Source organism: Sapajus apella, unplaced genomic scaffold, assembly GCF_009761245.1.
Source record: "Sapajus apella isolate SASKATOON/1434 unplaced genomic scaffold, GSC_monkey_1.0 scaffold1, whole genome shotgun sequence".
In the NCBI taxonomy this organism is placed as follows: domain Eukaryota; kingdom Metazoa; phylum Chordata; class Mammalia; order Primates; family Cebidae; genus Sapajus; species Sapajus apella.
The window spans coordinates 55,336,768-55,357,313 of record NW_022436941.1 but is presented as its reverse complement, the minus strand read 5'-3'; the positions used below and the strand labels follow the sequence as shown (position 1 = coordinate 55,357,313).

At 33.4% G+C, this 20,546-nt stretch overlaps 1 long non-coding RNA gene across 1 annotated transcript in view; it reads left to right on the top strand.

Moving 5' to 3' along the window:
• The window catches only part of LOC116550656, a 557,810-nt gene that overhangs the window by 413,597 nt on the left and 123,667 nt on the right, over positions 1-20,546 (top strand). The window lies entirely within an intron of this gene.

Sequence of the window (20,546 nt, the reverse complement as noted above, 5' to 3'; positions counted from 1 at the left end):
TTTTAATGTCTTTCTCAGAGTAAAAGATGTTGTGAGATATAAACCTCATATTTTGTTATTGGTCTTAGGAGAATTTACTTCATTGATTAACATATTCAAGTTGTTCACTTTCTATAGTTGCTTCTTATTTTTCAAGCTTATTAAGGACTATTTTGACATTCTTGAATAACATTAGAGCAATTTATGTCATTTGCATTAAATTTGTGAAAGTAATTTTCTTGTACTCAAAAACAAACAAAAAGCACAAGAAACCCAAAAGACAAAAAAAATAAAATAAAATAAAAAACTAGAAAATATCAGAGGACCCAACTGAACAAATATTTACATTGATTAATAAATGTTTTAGCTTCTATTTTTCCACCTAATATCATATATTACAAAGATAATCTGTTTGAGTTTTTACTCTGATTGCATATGGATTGAATTTTTCTTCCCTGAATTAATGTTTTGTATTTTGATTATTGTTGTGCACACTACACATATTGATTTTTATAATTCTATAAATTAACTTAATAAAAAAGCAATCATAGCATACTTGTATGATGATTAATTATACAGTAACACATCAAGTCAGCTACTTATTATAGATTTGTTTCATGGTTTCCATTTCTTTTATTCAATATTAGTATTAGGTCTAAATAAAAATTCTGACATAAGTGGATAGCAAACAAACCTAAACTTTCTATATCTTTTTATGAATTAACTGAACCAAAAAAGATTATCATGCCAGAATAGTGTTTCATGCTTTCTACATTGTTAATTAGCAACTAAAATGTCTTGATCAAATTTTATTGTAAATGTTAATTTTATTTAATAAATAATTTTGGGAATACAGTTTGAATTTTATAAAAGGAAGCTCTGCCAACACGTAATTTTAATTTTAATAAATGAATCTAATATACAGAAAAAGGATATGCATTGGTCTTTGATTTAACATCAATTGTAATAGTCACTTCATTAGTATAACCACTGGCTGGAGCTCAATGCCTACCGAGTTCTTCATTAAATAAGATTTTGTTGTAATATTGTATATTACAATGTTATAATTCTCTTCAAAAAAATTTGGTGACCCCAAAAGGCATATCATGTAGTCATTTTCATCATAGCCTCTAGAATTAGCTTGTCTAAATTTCATAACAGGGTATGGCTGGCGTGTGAAAATAACATATTTAAATAGATACAATCAAAACTCTATAACTTTTTATAAGCCAATAAATTTAAGCATTTAATTAAATGAATGCAAGCTATTCATGTGTGTATTTTTCTTGAATATTTAACATATAAAATATTTGCATAATGTAAAATGTTATCACAGTTTTATTGATTGTTTAATAGAATTCCTATATTAAATATTAATCAAATAATTCAGCAAAAATGTTTTAGCCAATTTATATAATGACTTTATATCATATTAATTTTATCTTGAAAACTTATTTCTTTTTCATAAGTACCTTGGATTTAAAAAAATTATACACATTAAAATGCAGAATTTAGAGAATTATGTAAATAAGTGATGACTTTAATCAAGATATTTCTCAAACTTGATTCGAGAAAGGCAAAATTTTTATTTTTTACATAAATTAGACAGGGAATTTTCTCAATTGTCTATTTTATCTTGATATTCAAGTGGTGTTTAAATTTTCTGCTTAAACTTGGTGGGTTTATTTGTAAATATAACAACATGAAAAAAGTATAAATATGAGTTCAAAAAATGAATATTTCAACATTTTATTTTGTTTGAGATGTGCAAAAAATAGGCACTAATTCTCATGATCTGGCAACTACAACAAGAAAACCCAATTACCATCTATGTGAAATGGAAATGTAGAATAGTTGGAAAAATATCCATCACTTTGTAAACTTGTGGAACCTGTGACCATGTTCCTCCCCTGAAGGCCACTTACATTACTGAGTGTGGGGCATAAGGAGGAGAGAAAGAGAGGGAATGAAGGGGTAGACAAGGAAACATTTAAGGCAGTAAAGTGAGAAGCGCTCAGAAGTCAGGAAGCCCGGGCTTTGATTATAGTTTTACCTGATATCCTGTGTGAACTTTATCAAGTTATTCAGCCTCTCTCGCTGTTGATTTTCTCACCTTTAAAACACAGCAACTAATAGAATCTTCACAAGATTATTATGTGGATTGAACAAAATGATTTTCATAAGCAGCCAGATGTAATGCCAAGCAGATTTCATTAAATGGTTGCTTCTTTTTCTTTCTCTTTTTCTCTTCAATCTTCTCCTTTTTCTTCCTTTTTTTCTACCTCTCCCTTATTGCAAGGATGGTAAGAGAAAAGACAATAGCAGCTGTTGAGGTTTGGAATCTGATGAAGAGTGAGATGTTAGGAGCCCTTTGGTTTGTGCTAGTAGGAATTATTATTCTTAAATTTGGTGGGGGAAGATTAAAATTGATAAATTCTGTTCCCTAAATTTGTGCTTAATAATTTTATCTAACTCAAAACAAATAGGATAATGGTTAAAAAAGAAGATAATCAGTATTTCCTAAATGCTTAAAAATTAGCAAGTTACAAAGAATATACAATTCAAGATATGTCAAAAATATTCCACAGTGTTATATAAAAATAATTGACCTGGTTCTCAATTGAACACTTCATGGCTTTGGTGTGGAAAAGGCAGATAATGAATCCATGTTAACAATAATAAGTTTAATGTAGAATAGAGAGGATATATGAAAACTTATCTGTGAATGCTGCCAAATCCAGAAAAGGCTTACATTAATAACACACAGCAATAAATTACACTATTCAGAAAATATGGCCAAAATGAAGTTTTAATACTATTCTTTGATTATCATAACTTAATCACAATTGACATTTTTTTCTTTTCCTGAAACCTATCTAGATCCATTTCTCTTGAAAATTTATAGTTTTTTATTTATTTATTTTTTTTTTTTGAGATGGAGTCCCACTCTGTTGCCCTGCTGGAGGGCAGTAGCGTGATCTCAGCTCACTCTGCCTGCTGGGTTCAAGCAATTCTCCTGCGTCTCCCTCCTGAGTAGCTGAGACTACAGGCGCATGACACCATGCCTGGCTAATTTTTGTATTTTTGGTATAGACAGTGTTTCACTATGTTGGCCAGGATGGTCTTGAACCTGAATTTCATTATCCTCCCGCCTTGACCTCCCAAAGTACTGGGATTACAGGTGTGAGCCACCGTCACCGACCTAGGTTTTTAAAATGTCACAGTAATAGATATTGATTATAGCAAATTTGGAATGTAACAATTGTCAAACAAAATTAAAATTGGTGTACCACAATCTAAGGTACAAAAAGTAAATGCTTGGAACATACCCACCTATAGCACTATACACGAAAATCTGTACACATAAATCTATACACACATATAGACAAAATACAATCATAATGTCTATATTATTTTGTGCCATATCTTTAATATCACATTATGTTATATGATTCTTCAATACTAGTGAAATGTCTTAAATATAGGAATAACATTTTCATAGCATTCCATTGTGAATACTTGGGCCAATCATTTAATTTTTCCATGTTGATCAACATTTGTCCACTGTTTAATTTGGAAATATTATATTGTGAGAAGGATAGCTAAGTATATATAAAATTAGGGGAAATTTCTTTCTAAAACATTGTCTATATTTGTGGATTAAGTCTAATTGTTCTTGTATATCTAAGAGCATGTTTACAAACAAACTGCATTTCTTATTCAGCAGCAACTGAATATAATATTTATATAAGGTTTCTTAGAACAATTCTTAGTATACATATTCCACAGTCTTAGTAAGGTTCTTATTTTATCCAAAAATCTAATGATTTTTGTGATCTTTTCTTACTTTTAAAAGAGAAATATTTCTTAAAAAATTGAGGGTGCTTTTTAAATTATTAATATCTAAGTGTACTTTAGGAAAGCAACCTCAATAATAGATCCCGACAGCATGTCTCTGGGTACTAACTTAGTGCTTTCCTTCCAGATAAAGAAAATGAAAAATATTGATTCTTTGAAGTCTTGTCAGTGTAGGAAAGGTCAGATATTGACCCTTTGTAGTTTGAACATTTTTATTTTTTGGTCTGCAGATGGCCTTTTCCTGTAAATATCTATTTATAGGAAATAATCCATTTACAAATTTTCCACTTCAGTTATGAACTCTTACTTAAAATAAGCCCCAGGTTCAATAAGCTTTACATGGTGTTATTCAAAAGTATCTATGGGCCTTTAGCCATATCTATCTATCTATATATATATATATATAGAGAGAGAGAGAGAGATAGATAGATATATATATATATATATGTTTTTTTTATATATATATATATATATATATATATATATACATACATACACACACACACACACACACACACTAGTTTAAAAAGTTAAGGTATGAAAAATTAGACACAATAAAATCAGAAGTGACTGAAATTTTGATTTAACATTAAATCATTGCCAAATAATACCAATATTTTCTACAATTATAAGTTTGTACTCAATAAAACAGTGACAATCTTTAATATTTGTTATTGTTATATTCACGTTTAAAAGGGATTATTTTGGTTAGCCCCAGATGAAAAATTTTCCAAGTCAAAGTTTAATTTCAGTGATTGAAGAGTCCTTTTATTTGACAAGTAATGTCTTTTCTAGACTGGCTTTTTCGATACCTTTTAAATAGTATTGTGCATCATGAACTCTTGCTGCCATTGAGTAACCTGGAGAGGAAATCATCTTCAGTTGTGGCCCTTTACTTTTTTAAAAAAAAGCTTGTTTATTATACTTTAAGTTCTGGGGTACATATGCAGAACATGCAGGTTTGTTACACAGGTATACACTTGCCATTGGTGGTTCGCTGCATCCATCACCCCATCATCTACATTAGGTATTTCTCCTAATGCTGTCACTGCCCAATGCCAGACCCCCTGCTATTCTTCACATAGCCCCCTACCCCCTGACAGGCCCCATTGTGTGATGTTCCCCTCCCTGTGTCCATGTGTTCTCATTGTTCAACACCCACTTATGAGAGAGAACATGCAGTGTTTGGTTTTCTGTTCCTATGTCAGTTTGCTGAGAATGATGGTTTCCAGCTTTATCCATGTCCCTGCAAAGGACATGAACTCATCCTTTTTTATGGCTGCATAGTATTCCATGGTGGATATGTGGTACATTTTCTTTATTCAGTCTATCTTTGATTGACATTTGGGTTGGTCCTAAGTCTTTGCTATTGTGAACAGTGCCTCAATAAACATATGTGTGCATGTGTCTTTATAATAGAATGATTTATAATCCTTTGGGTATATACCTAGTGATGGGATTGCTGGATGAAATGATATTTCCATTTCTAGATCCTTGAGGAATCACCACACTGCCTTCCACAATGGTTGAACTAATTTACACTCCCACCAACAGTGTAAAAGTGTTCCTATTTCTCCACATCCTCTCCAGCATCTGTTGTCTCCAGAGTTTTTAATGATCACCATTCTAATTGGCATGAGGTGGTATCTCAATGTGGTTTCGATTTGCATTTCTCTAATGTCCAGTGAAGATGGACTTTTTAAAATATATTTGTTGGCTGCATAAATATCTTCTTTTGAGAAGTGTCTGTTCATATTCTTCATCCACTTTTTGATGGAAGTGTTTGTTTTCTTCTTGTAAATTTGTTTAAGTTCTTTGTAGATTCTGAATATTAGTCCGTTGTCAGATGGTTAGATTGCAAAACCTTTTTCCCATTCTGTTGGTTGCCAGTTCACTCTAATGGTAGTTTCTTTGCTGTTCAGAAACTCTTAAGTTTAATTAGATCCTATTTTTCTATTTTGGCTTTCATTGCCCTTGCTTTTGGTGTCTTAGTCATAAAGTCCTTGCCTATGCCTATGTCCTGAATGGTATTGCCTAGGTTTTCTTCCAGGGTTTTTATGGTGTTAGGTCTTATGTTTAAATCTTTAATCCATCTGGAGTTGATTTTTGTATAAGGTATAAGGAAGGGGTCCAGTTTCAGCTTTCTGCATATGGCTAGCCAGTTTTCCCAACACCATTTATTAAATAGGGAATTGTTTTCCCCATTGTTTGTTTTTATCAAGGTTGTCAAAGATCAGATATTTATAGATGTGTGGCATTACTTCTGAGGGCTCTGTTCTGTTTCATTCGTTTATATCTCTGTTTTGGTACCAGTACCATGTTGTTTTGATTACCATTAAAATTTAACTTAGATAAACAGCTTGTCATTTGTGATGCAGAAATTTTATTAAATAACTTGATGCTCTTGAATAATGTCTTAAAGTCATTTGCTGATTTATAATATTTCAGTTTCCAATTAAGACATTTAAAAGAAACAAAATTTTATCATATGTAAATGTTTCGTATATTAGTTTTTTTGGTTGCTGCTGAAACAAATTACCATAAATGAAGTAGGTTTATATACAATAAGTTACTAACTTACTTCTGGAGGTCAGAAGTTTAAAATGAGTCTTATTGGGCTCATATCAAGGGATTAGTAGGGCTATATTCCTCTTTGGAGACTAGACTCAAATCAGTTTTTTAAATTTTGTTTTTATTTCTTTCAGGTCTTAAGAGTTGCTTGCATTTGATTGCTTGTGGTCCTCTTCAATCGTAAAAGCCAGCAGTGGTTGGCTGAGTTCTACCCTGACACTGAACCCCCTAAATTCCTCTTTGGTATATGGCCCCTTGTGATTACATTGTGTCTTCCTGGATAATGTAGGATAATCTCATATCAAGGTCAGATGATTAACAAACTTAAATCCACCTGCAACCTTAATTCTTTCTTGTCATGTGACATAACATATTCATAGACTCTGGGAATTAAGATGTGAACAAATTTGGAGGGCCTTATTCTGTCTACCATAGTTTGAAATGTAGGATTTAACTGTCACAAGCTTGGTATACATTTTCAAGGTACAAGATGTATTGTACAATTCTTTTAGCATCTGCAGAGCTGATCCACGTTAACTTATTAATTAAATAAGTAAATCAACATATATGTGTCAGCTCAAGTTCTTATAGCTGTTATACAAAGCCAAGGAGGTTAAATCTCCTTAGCTAAAATAAGTGAAATAAAACTACCTCACACTTTTATTTGAAAGTCCTGTTGACTTGGAATCTTTTGATTGCATCTTCTTAGTTGATTTTCATATCCTAAGTATATTTTCTTCATTTTTTATTCTTAAATTACAGTACACATCAAGTGAAAATATATGAAGGAAAATAATTAGAGCAGAGAGTCTATTCAACTGGTAGCAATGGAAAGAATCAAAGGAGTGTTACCGACAAGCTAAATCTCGTTATGGAGGAGCATTAATGTAGTGAATAAAGGACACTTTTTACCTTCTTAATGAGAAGATCACCAGTCTTCATTTTTCTGTTGGTCCTGCTGATATGGTTCCTGTTCTTTATATCTTCAGGGATTTCAGTTATTTCAGTGTGTTGCAATGCAAACTGAAAAGGTCTAATAAGTAAACTCCCTATTATCCTCTTCCTATTTTTTAGCTTATCTCATCTATTTCAGTGAATGCTTTCACACACAGTTTCTAAAAACTTGAACTCATCTCTGGCTTTTTATTCTTTCTCATCTTTCAACTTAAAACTTTAAAATCCTGTCAGTTCCACCCCTTCACCTCCATCCTCACTTCCAGAACTCGCCTCAGGCCTCCTTGTCACACACTTCCTTAGTTTCTGCTTCTTCTGCTTTCCATTTATCTTTTATATTTTTTCATAAATAAATTTGCAAAACTCATGTATGATTGTAATAGCGGCCTGATTTATTGATGACACTCTATTTATAAGACAACAAATTATGAACTCCTGAGCCTTGCATTCAGGACCTTTAATAATTTGGCTTGAGGCAGTTTTTTTTCAGACTCATTTGCAATTGCACATCCTCATATATCCAGCCTCTTAGTTCATCTGGCTTATCTGTTGTTTATACTACATGCAGACTGACTTTTGTATTTTTATTCAATGCTCCTATAAGGCATGCCCTTTTTCTCTGCAACATTTAAGTTTTTATGATTTCCCAGGCAAACTGGGATTCTCCTTAGCTTCCCTCACCCCACCCCCCAACCCAATGTAAGTGAAATCAAACCCTGAAATCTCTAGTGTAACTGTAATCCTTCCTCCTTCCCTCCCTCCCTCCCTTCTTCCTTCCTTCCTTCCTTCCTTCTTTTATTCCCCTCCCCTCCCCTCCCCATCCCTCCCCAGTTTGGCCAAACAGTGTTTAGTTTACCATTAAACCATCGACTACAGACTGTTCAGCTGAATTTAGATGTTGCCCTTTGTCTATTCATAGTGTGTCAATATTTGAAATTATACTCAGCTTGGGAGAAAAGGAGATTGAGTAGCAGGGAAAAAGACTCACCCACAGCTGTTACACAAATGTGGAGAAGATAGCATGTTTTCAAATGTTTTCATCTCTTTGTCAGTCTCTGCCAAGTAGACCCTCAGGGGCTCTCGCTGTCTCTTGGATGAACACTCTCCTGAAGGCTTGGAGACATCCACAGTATGAGTTAGCCACCCACTGCAGATTTAATAAATGTACAAATAAATGAGATTGAATGAAAAAGAAAACACCGCAATCTGACTGTTCTTTGATGCTTTTCTCCCAGATGTGCACTGACCCATTGCTTCCGAAAACTTAGACTATAAATTCTTGCATTTATATATGCTTAGAAGGTCTGTGAGTCAGACTTCGTCTGGTTAATTTTAAGAGTCTCTTGGGGGTAAAAGAGATTAAAAAAAAATTACATGTTCTTCCGGTGACTAGTATTGTATCATTTATTATTACTGGACTTCATTCTCCTGCTACTAGTCTCTTCTCTGTGACCATTTTTATTACACAATTGTTATTTAACTTGCTTAGTACTAAGGGTGTGCTGTGGTGCAGTACATGACACAAATAAGACATTGTTCCTTCTCGGGGTTTGCAGTGTAAGTAATCAAGTTTAATATTTAGTCATAAGTGTTCTTTTATGCATACATATACAAGTGCACATAAATAAGTACACAAACACAAATAAGTACAAATATATATGTATCTATACCAATAAATTAAATACTTCCCAACACATGCAATACTTACCTGCCAAAAAGAACATTTTTTAAAAAAGCATGTATGACAAGTATTTAATAGCAATTTTAAATCACATAAACTATTTTTCATTTTTATACAAAATTCAAACTAATATTAAAAATTTATGATTTTCCTCTATAGACGGCCTTTGGCACGGCTACCACATATTACCAAGGTGCCTCATCTATTGAACAGTTTTCTCTCATAGTTTAAAACTAGATAACTTCTTACATGGAGAATTTAAAGGCTTTAGCAGATAATTGAAGTGGAGTGGTAAACTAATATACAGGAATTTCATAGAATTTGGATCTAGATTGAATGTACTTCAAGGCTGTTAGAGGAAGAGTATTTGTATAATTGGTTAATAGACCAAGAAAATACATAATTTCGTAGAGCTTTTACATATTATTTGGCTAATACAGGAACTATCTGCGGTGTATTTGCCCAGAGGCAAGCTTTATTTTTATGGTAATGAGTAGGGTCAAATGGACTTTATTAAAACTAGTCTAAATGTGAGGCAAGCAAAGAGAAGTAGTGGGCCATATGGTTATAGCAGCAGTTAGAGACAAAAAGAAATTGAGTCACCAGATGGGCTATCACAGAGCCAGACACTTGGCTTCATCTCACAATAGTTTTCTGAACTAAGACCCAGTCCTGCCTGAGGCCAGAACTAAGACCCAGTCCTGTGACTGCAGAGGCACTGTGCTCTGCTGCCCTAAGTCCACCATAAGTTTGTGTCATATGCCCTCAATACTTAAGGCAATTAAAAAAAAATGTCACTACTGTTCACAGCATAAGAATCCAAAGGAAGGAAAGGTGAGAGGTAGGAAATGAAGGAGAAAAAAATAAAAGGAAGAGGGGGAAGATGGAGACAGGGAGGGAGAGACAGTGGCTCTAAGTAGGGAAGAAGAGATGTTAGCGTATCTGGAGGATCCATCAGAGGGAATGAGGATGTAAGATTTATTTTAATTATTTTAATTACACAAGTAATTCTGAACATACTCGTTAACATTTTGAAATTAATAAAAATAGTCTTCAAGATATTTTCAATAAACTTTATATTTTAGAGCAGCTTTAGGTTCATAGTAAAATTGAACATGAAAATCCAGAGGGTTTCCACAAATCCCCAGCCATATACATGCATATCCTCTTCCATTGCCAACATCCTGTAGCAGAATGGTAAATTTGTTCCAAACAGTGAAACTGCGGTGACTTATCATTATCACTCAAGCCCATAGTTGACATTAGGGTTCAATCTTAGTGTTGTACAGCCATGTTTCTTGGCAAATGCATAAGGACACATATCTATTATTACAGTATCACATAAAATAGTTGCACTGCCCTAAAAATCCTCTGTGCTCTGCCTATTCATCCTTCCTTCTACTCAGAATTTCTGGCAACCACTAATCCTTTTACTGTGTTCATAGTTTTTCTTTTTGTTTTCCAGAATGTCACATGGTTGGAATCATACAGTATCCCTTTCCAGAAAGACTTCTTTAACTTAAATGTCCTCAACGTCTTTTTATGGCTTGATAGCTCATTTTTCATTAGTATTGAATAATATTCCATTGTCTTGATGTAGTACAACTTATTTGTCCATTTACTAATTGAGGGGTGTCTCTGTTGCTTCCAAGTTTATTCAGTTATGAATAAAGATGCTGTAAATACCCATGTGCAGAGTTTTGTATGAACACACTTTTTCAACTAATTTGTGTAAATTCCAAGAAGTGTGATTATTGAATTGTATGGTAAGAGTATGTTTAGTTTTGTAAGAAACTGCCAAACTATCTTCCAAAATAGTTTTCCCAGTTTGCTTTCCCAGCAACAATGAATTAGAACTCCTGTTGCTCCCAGTTATTGTCAGCATTTAGTGTTGTCAGCACTTTAAATTTTGTCTATTCTAATGGCATGTAGTGCTCTCTCACTGTTGTCTTGCAGTTCTTTAACAATGTGTTATTTTTCTAATTATTAAAACTATTTATTACAGAACTAAGTATAAAAGTAGAATGAATGATATAATAAACTCCCATGTATCTATCACTCATCTTCAATTATTGTCAATATTTGGCTGTTCTTGTTTTAACTGTTCTCCACTTTATTTTTCCTATTTTGGAGCGAATCATAGACAACATTATTTTATCTTACCTAATTTCCTGTTAACTTCTAATATGTAAGAACTTAGTTGATTTACCAAAACCACAATCCTTTGATCACTGTCAATGAAATTTACTATAATTCCTTAATATTATCTAATACACAGTCCATGTTTACTTTCCCCAAATTGTTCCAGCTGCTTTGTTCAGATCAGAATAAAAATCCATATGTGGCGTTTAGTTAATATGTCTCCCAGGTCTTTTTTCATCTCTATTAATCTCATGAAAGACAGGTAGGAGGAAGAATCAACAGGACTTAGTAAAAATTCCTGCTTGCTTTCTCCCTTTCTACTCATTTTTCTCAACCCCATCTTCCTGTGAGAAAAAGTAGGAATTAAAGTGTTTTGCCCAAACACAAGCTATTTCCAAAGAATCTTAAAAGAACTCCCTGCAAGACCAATGCATATGCGTAGTGTTCACATCAAAGAAGGAAGATGCTTCTGTTTTGAACTTTCAGTAGCAATTGTCTACTCTTTCCTCAGGAAAATTCTTTCCATCTGACTTGTATCTTTCATACATAACAAAGCCTTTCACTTACCAATTAGAAAATAAGACTAAAATGCTAATGCCACCTGAGTGTACCTAAATTTATTCTACAGTTCTTTGGTTAGAAATAATACGAGGGACCCTACACCTACAGCAGGGAGAGAAGGGCAAAGGTGTACAGATAGAAATGAGAACCTGAGCTGTCCAAATGTTACCAAAACACCAGGGGTTCAGTCAAGGTACTGCTGCTCACAGTACAGAAAGCCAATCACTGAGACGGCAAGTATTGTCAAGGAAGAAGGCTTTACTTGGGTGCTGCAGCCAAGGAGTTGGGAGGCCAGTCTCAAATCCATCTCTCTGTAAAATTAGAACCAGGAGTTTACATAGCAAAAGAGAAATGTAACAATGTTCATTCTTGCTTTATAAGAAAACTAGGGAGCGGGTAAGGGAGAAATCATGATGTATTAGGGGTCCAAAGTCTTATTGTCTGGATATGGTGATCTGGTGAGTTTCAGTTCTTTGATACTTTTTTTGTTTTTAAGAAGCCTAAGTCCTTTCTGGAGGAAGGAACTCAGATATAACAAATATAAGTTTCAAGCTTTAAGACTAGAAAGGTCAATTTCTACATTTATCCAAAAGAACAGTCTATGGGACTACTGGGTTGATTTCAAAAGCTTAATTCCATCTGCATGTCAGCTTTGCTACAAGCTATATCAGCCCAATGATCAATTAGGGAAACAGCACTGTCAAATAAAAAGCCAAGGCTTGTCATTCACAAATACGTTAATGTAACAAATCTTCCATGGGAGAGTAGCATTGAAGAGGAAGAGGCACACTTGTCCTCATGGTCCACGGAAACTGAGAGGCTGAAGAAAGAGGCTGACAAATTCGGTTTCTTAGAAATAAACCTTTAATGGAGACCTACAAACAAAAACAACAATCTCAGGTGGCAGCAAAATAAGATGGTGGAACCCCAACCACTAATAACATATGATACTGAATGTCTTTTTATATACTTATTCTCCATCTGTAGATATTCTTTAGTGTGCTGTTAGATATTTCACCCATTATTTTTTAGTTGGGTTACCTGTTTTCTGGTTGAGTTTTAAGAGTTCTTTGTATATTTTGGGTAACAGTCCTTTTTGAGATATATATTTTGCAAACATTTTCTTCCCATCTATGAATTGCCTTCTCATTCCTTCAACAGAAAATCTTGATTTTTAAGGGATTTTAGATTACTAATGATTTATTTTGCAGATTGTGTGTTTTGTGTTATATCTAAAAAATCACTGCCATATTGAGTCATCTAGATTTGTGTTATCTTATAGGAGTTTCATGGTTTTGCATTTTACATCATGTGTTTTAAGTTAACTTTTGTGGAGAGTATAAAGTCTGTGTCTATGTTTAATTTTTATGTAGATATCTAATTGTTTCAGCACCATTTTGTTGAAAAGACAATTTTTGCTGCATTGTTTTGCCTTGCTTCATTTGTCAAAGATCAATTGGCAATATTTTCATAAGTCTATTTCTGGGTTCTTTACTCTTTTCCAACAATACATTTGTCTATTCTTTTGTCAAAACTATAGTATCTTCATCACCGTAGCTTTATGATAAGTCGACATTGGGTTGTGTCTGTTCTTCAACTTTGTTCTTCTTCAATATGTTGGTTATTCTGTGTCTTTTGCCTCTCCATACAAACTTTAGGAATAGTTTGGCAATGTCCACAAAATAGCTTGCTGGCATTTTGAATGAGATTGCATTGAATCTATACATCAAGTTAAAAAAACCTGACATCTAGACAATATTGCATTTTTCTATCTATGAACATGGAATATTCCTCAGTGACTTTAGCTCTTTAATTTCTTTTATCAGCATTTCACAGTTTTTCTCATATATGTCTTGTATATATTTTGTTAAATTTATACCTAAGTATTGCATTTTGGGGATACTTATGTCAATGATATTGTGTTTTTAATTCCATTTCTACTTTTTCATTTCTGGTATATAAGAATGTGATTGAATTTTGTGTATTAAACTTGTATCCTGCAACGCTGCTATATTACCTCTTGAGTTTCAACAGGTTTTTTCATTAATTTTTTCAGGTTTCCAACTTAGATAATTATGTCATCTACCAACAAAGGCAGTTTTATTTCTTTCCTTCTAATTTAAATACCCTTTATTTCCTTATCTTCTTGTGATTTCTAGTACTTCAAGTTTGATGTTGAAAAGCAGTGATGAGAGGGGATTTTCTTCCTTTGTTCTTGATCTCAGGAGGAAAGCATCTATTTCATTAAGTATGATGTTAGCTGCAGGTTTTTATACGTATTCGTTATCAAGTTGAGAAAGTCTCTTTTATTCCTGGCCTACTGAGTGTTTTATTACAAATGAGTATTGAGTTTTGCCAAATGCTTTTCTACAACAATTGATATGGTTGTGTGATTTTTCTTCTTTAACCTATTCATGTTAATGATTGCATTAAGTGATTTTTCAAATGCTGATCCAGTCTTGCATTCATGGAATAAACCTCACTTTCCATACTGTATAGTTCTTTTTATGCACTGTTGGATTGAGTTTGCTTATATTTTATTGAGGATTTTTGCATATACACTCATGTGAGACATTGGTATGTAGTTTTTATTTGTTGTAATATTATTGTGCTGTTTTAACATTAGCCTCATTGAATGAGTTAGGGAGTATTCCCTCTGATTCTGTCTCTGAAAAAGATTGTAAGTAATTGTTATAATATTTTTCATAAATGTTTGTTATATTTCACCAGTGGACCCATCTGGGATTGGTACTTTCTATTTAAGAAGGTTGTTAATTATTGATAGTATTTCTTTATAATAGGTACGAGTTATTCTGACTGGCTATTTCTTCTTGTCTGAATTTTCACAAATTGTGTTTTTCAGACAATTTTTTTTAATTATACTTTAAATTCTGGGGTACATGTACAGAACATGCAGGTTTGTTACATAGGTATATATGTGCCATGGTGGTTTGCTGCCTCCATCACACTGTCATCTACATTAGGTATTTCTGCTAATGCTATCCCTTCCTTATCCTTATCCCCCACCCCCAGCTATCCTTCCTTTAGGCCACCACCCCCTGACTGGTCCTGGTGTGTGATATTTGCCTCCCTGTGTCCATGTGTTCTCATTGTTCAGCACCCACTTATGAGTGAGAACATGCAGTGCTTGATTTTCTGTTCTTGTGTCAGTTTGCTGAGAATATTTTTTTTTAATTTAATCTAGGTTATTAAATGTATGGCTATAAAGTTGTTAATATTATTTCTTTATTATTCTTTTGATGTTATAGAATCTATACTGGTGTCCCCTCTTCATATCTGGTATCCAAGACAAGTTTTAATTTAAAAAGTAATATCAGGACAGTGTGTAAAATTAGAAAAAAGTAAAAATATTTACCTCTAAATCTCTGTATTTACATATTTATCATATCTCTCTCAATCATCTTTGTGTGTTTTCAAGCTCATTGGCCATCATCGAGACACTCTGAATTTTCACCACATTGTTTAAATCACTACCAATTAAAGTTATCTGTTATGCAAATTCATTTTTTAAAAAGATTGACAATCTAGATACTAGAAGCAGAATTTCACTTTATGTGGAATTAATAATCAATTTGGGCTAGATTAGTTAAATGTAATGTCCATAAGACTTTCATAAAAATCTTATATCTTTTAAAATATCACTAGCATTTATTTTTAAAAAATGATACTAATCTCTCTTTAAAATCTTTTTTAAGAAATGTTGAAGTCAGGCACACTTATAAAGCTATCCTATTATTTATATGTCCTTTAGTCAATTATAGCCTTTTACCTCCAAACATTATATATATCTCCAATATGTAAAACAAATAAAAATGGAGTTTTTCTGATGAACACAGGAGAAGAAGCTTGAATAAATAACAGTTTCCCAGTTTTCTTTTCATATAACTTGACTGATCCTGCAATACCTCTACAGAATGTCATTGTTCCTTAGAACAGTACAAAACCCACTGTTCTATTGTAGTTTCTGAACTGTACCCATTTCTTTATATGCCTCTTTCTGAACTATCTTCTTATCAAGTCTAATGGTTAGGTTCTTTGTTACTGATTGGAAAGAATACACAAGAAAGAACTGCATTCAACTGCTATTTGAATTTTCTTATTTTCATGCGATTGATGTACTATGGGCAACCAGAAATATGACTTTCCTTTTTGCTTTGCTGTACTAAGCCACCCAGACATTAGCCTATATAGAGTTGTGTTAAAAGAAAAACCTTAAATTTAACAAAATTTAATCAAGCAAAGGACGATTCATAAATTGGGCATTTCCTGAACTAAAATAGGTTCAGAGACAGTCCAGTGCTCTCTCTTGGTCAAAGAAGGTTCATGGATAGGGAAATGAATGTGGTATAGAGAAAACAGAAGTGAAGTACTGAAACAGCCAGATAAATAACAATTTGGATTTTGTCTTATTTTAGTACAGTTTTAATAGTTTGCTATCTTTGATTGGCTAAAACTCGATAATTGGCACAAAAGTAGATTATACATCCAGTTAGATAAAGTTCACTATGTACAAAAAAATCATTCAATTGAATTAAAAATATACAAGGAGGCAGATTTAGTTAAATTTAATTTAACAGTTATATTCAGTTAGGCATCAAATCAGTTAGTATTTTCTTCCTTCTGCTTAAATTCTTCCTCACTGTTTTATTATCAGTGCCTCTCAGTCTTTTTAACTACTTGTGTAAAACTCTACATTGATGCTTTAGTGCTGTCAATACCTTCCCATGTTCTTGACATCCTGATTCTGACACTTTTAAGTAATATAAAAGATGCCATTCTTGGATTTCTGGTGTCATGAAGGAGGACATTGTCATCTTGCTCAGCCCTCATTGCGAATGCTTCAGGAAATGGCCTTTTGGTGTCCTATGTTTACCTAGCACCCATTTCTCTTTCAGCAATTTAGTGTCCTGAAATAGCCAGATGCTGTTATTTACTCCATCCTTAGGCAGAAAAAATATCTTTATTTTTAAATTTTTAAAATATATTAAAAAAAATCTAAAATACAAAATTTTTCCCAGGTTTGCTTTAGTTTTCTTTTTTAACAAAATGGTACAGATAAGACTTACACATTCCATTCTTTCCTAGTAGATACCCTCCTGGCGATAACCTCTTATTATCATGGTGTGATACATTCCCATTTATGTTTTTATACATTCATATACATATGCCTATTCCTTAAATATATATTATTGTTTTATATGAGGAAAATGTTTGTAAATTGAATATACACTGAAACATTTTTATCTCAACATAATGCTTATGAAATTTCATCCATCTTATTTCATGTATTTCTGTTTTACTCATTTTAACTCCTGAATGAATTTTAAGTATTGACTACTTTGAGAGATGGCATGCAAATGTCAGTATCTACAATTGCAATCTTCCAATCTCTTTCTGAGGGATATACCATTGTCGCTGTTCCTTGTAGGAACCTAGCAGTAACAGGTGATGAGTAAAGTCTCTCCAGTTTGTTTGTAGAATTTTTATCCTTAAATACCGTGATTTCTGTATGTTGCTTAGCTGTGCCTGCTGTCTTAGAGAACTCTTCTTATAGGATATAAGATGTTTTTTAACATAACAACCTTCAGCTGTCTGATTCCAGGCAGGTAATAGCCAGGTAATATTAGATTAAGAACATATATAGAGGATTCTAGTTTCTTTAAATATATTTTTTTCTATTTTCATCACCTCCCCATGGCACTACTTTATTTATTTATTTATTTTAATTTAAACATTAAAAAAAATTTTTTTGAGACAATTTCTTGTTCTGTCGTCCAAGCTGGAGTGCAGTGGTGCAATCTCTGCTCACTGCAACCTCTGCCTCCTGAGTTCAAGCAATCCCCCAGCTCAGTTTCCCGATTAGCTGAGACCACAGGCACGTGCCACAATACTTGACTAATGGCACTTCTTCATAGAAATTTTTGGTAGGATAAACAGAATTTTTGAGATATCTGCATTCTAGGAAATCATCTTCCCTAAATTTTCATTCGCAGATGTTAGTTCCAAAATGTAGCCATCTCTTAACTACTGCTAATTTTCCTCCTGTTTTCTCTGCTTGTATGGGTTTGTATTTTTAAATTATTGTTGCTATTATGATTATTGTTGATGCTGTTGTTATTACTACTCATTTTCTATTGGCTAAGTGAAGGTTTTAGGGCAGCATGAAATAAATATGTCAAAGTTACCACATTTTTCTGTTATTATTTTTAATAGAGATAATGAAGAAATTTTAATTTTTTCCTCAGCGATTTTGATCTGTTCAATTTTTTGTTCTACTGATAGCAAATACTAAGATACAGCGCTTAAAAATCACCTATTGCAAGAAAGTCTGAAAATATTTTCAGAATAAAGCCACTTATAGTATTTCATTCAAGCTATTTTATTCAATATTTATTATCTATTGTATATCATGCTTTATTTTAGATACGTGGGATATGTCAGTGAATGATAGTAATCTCTGCATTCATGAAATTTCCATTCTAGTAGAGGAGGAATGAACAATAAGCAACAAAAATGACTAATTCATCAATTATACAGTACCTCAGAATATAATTATCATTATGCCAAAAAGTAGAGTGGTTTCTGTTAACATGGTAGTATTTTTACAAAAATATGTACACAAAGAGATTACCAACCAGACAGACATGCTGAGCATTTTATTCATGATTTTTTAAATTATACTTTAAGTTCTGGGATACATGTGCAGGATGTGCAGGTTTGTTACATAGGTATACAAATGCCATGGTGTTTTGCTGCATCCATTCCCGTGTCACCTACATTAGGTATTTTTCTTAATACTCTCCCTCCCCTATTCCTCCAGTCCCTCCTATTCTTCCTCTAGCCCCCCACCCCCTGACAGGCCCCAATGTGAGATGTTCCCCTCCTTCTGTCCATGTGTTCTCATTGTTCAACACCCACTTATGAGTGAGAACATGCAGTGTTTCGTTTTCCGTTCTTGTGTCAGTTTGCTGAGAATGATGGTTTCCAGCCTTTTCCATGTCCCTGCAAAGGATGTGAACTCATCCATTTTTATGGCAGCGTAGTATTCCGTAGTGTTTATGTGCCACATTTTCTTTATCCAGTCTATCATTGATGGGCATTTGGATTAGTTTCAAGTCTTTGTTATTGTAAACAGTGTCACAATAAACATACATGTGCATGTGTCCTTATAATAGAATAATTTATAATCCTTTGGATATATACCTAGTAATGGGTTTGCTGGATCAAATGGTATTTCTATTTCTAGATCTTTGAGAAATCGCCAGACTGTCTTCCACAATGGTTGAACTAATTTACACTCCCAACAACATTGTAAAAGTGTTCCTATTACTCCATATCCTCTCCAGAATCTATTGTCCCCTGAGTTTTTAATGATTGCCATTTTAACTGGCGTGAGATGGTATCACAATGTGGTTTTGATTTGCATTTCTCTAATGACCAGTGATGATGATCTTTTTTTCATATGTTTGCTGGATGCATAAATGTCTTATTTTGAGAAGTATTTTTTCATATCCTTTGCCCACTTTTTGATGGAATTGTTTGTTTTTTTTTCTTGTAAATTTGTTTAAGTTCTTTGTAGATTCTGGATATTAGCCCTTTGTCAGATGGGTAGATTATAAAAATTTTTTCCCATTCTGTTCGTTGCCAGTTCACTCTAATGATAGTTTCTTTTGCTGTGCAGAAGCTCGTTAGTTTAGTTAGATCCCATTTGTCTATTTTGGCTTTTGTTGACATTACTGTTCGTGTTTTAATCATGAGCTCCTTGCCCATATCCATGTCCTGAATGGCATTGCCTAGGTTTTCTTTTAGGGTTTTTATGGTGTTAGGTCTTATGTTTAAATCTTTAATGTATCTGAAGTTATCTTTTGTATAAGGTGTAAGGAAGAGATCCAGTTTCACCTTTTTGCATATGGCTAGCCAGTTTTCCCACCACCATTTATTAAATAGGGATTTATTTCCTCATTGCTTGTTTTTGTCAAGTTTGTCAAAGATCACATATTTGTAGATGTGTGGCATTATTTCTGAGGCCTCTGTTCTGTTCCATTGGTCTATATCTCTGTTTTGGTACCAGTACCATGCTTGCTGTTTTTGATTACCGTAGCCTTGCAGTATAGTTTGAAGTCAGGTAGGGTGATGCCTCCAGCTTTTTTTTTTTTTTTTTTCCTTAGAATTGTGTTGGCTATGTGGGCTCTTTTTTGGTTCCATATAAAGCTTAAGGTGGGTTTTTCCAATTCTGTGAAGAAAGTCAATGGTAGCTGGATGGGGGATAGCATTGAATCGGTAAGTTACTTTGGACAGTATGGCCATTTCATGATATTGATTCTTTCTAACCATGAGAATGGAATATTTTTCCATCTGTTTATGTCCTCTCTTGTTTCCTTGAGCAGTGGTTTGTAGTTCTCTTTGAAGAGGTCCTTCACATCCCTTGTTAGTTGTATTCCTAGGTATTTTATTGTGAATGGGTCATGATTTGGCTCTCTGTTTATCTGTTATTGGTATATTGAAATGTCTGTGATTTTTGCACATTGATTTTGTATCCTGAGACTTTGCTGAAGTTGCTTATCAGCTTAAGGAGATTTGGGGCTGAGACAGTGGGGTCCTCTAAATATACAATCATGTCATCTGCAAATAGAGACAATTTGACTTCCTCTTTTCCTAACTGAATATCCTTTATTTCTGTTTCTTGCCTGATTGCCCTGGCCAGAACTTTCAATACTATGTTGAATAGGAGTGATGTGAGAGGGCATCCTTGTCTTGTACCCATTTTCAAAGGGAATGC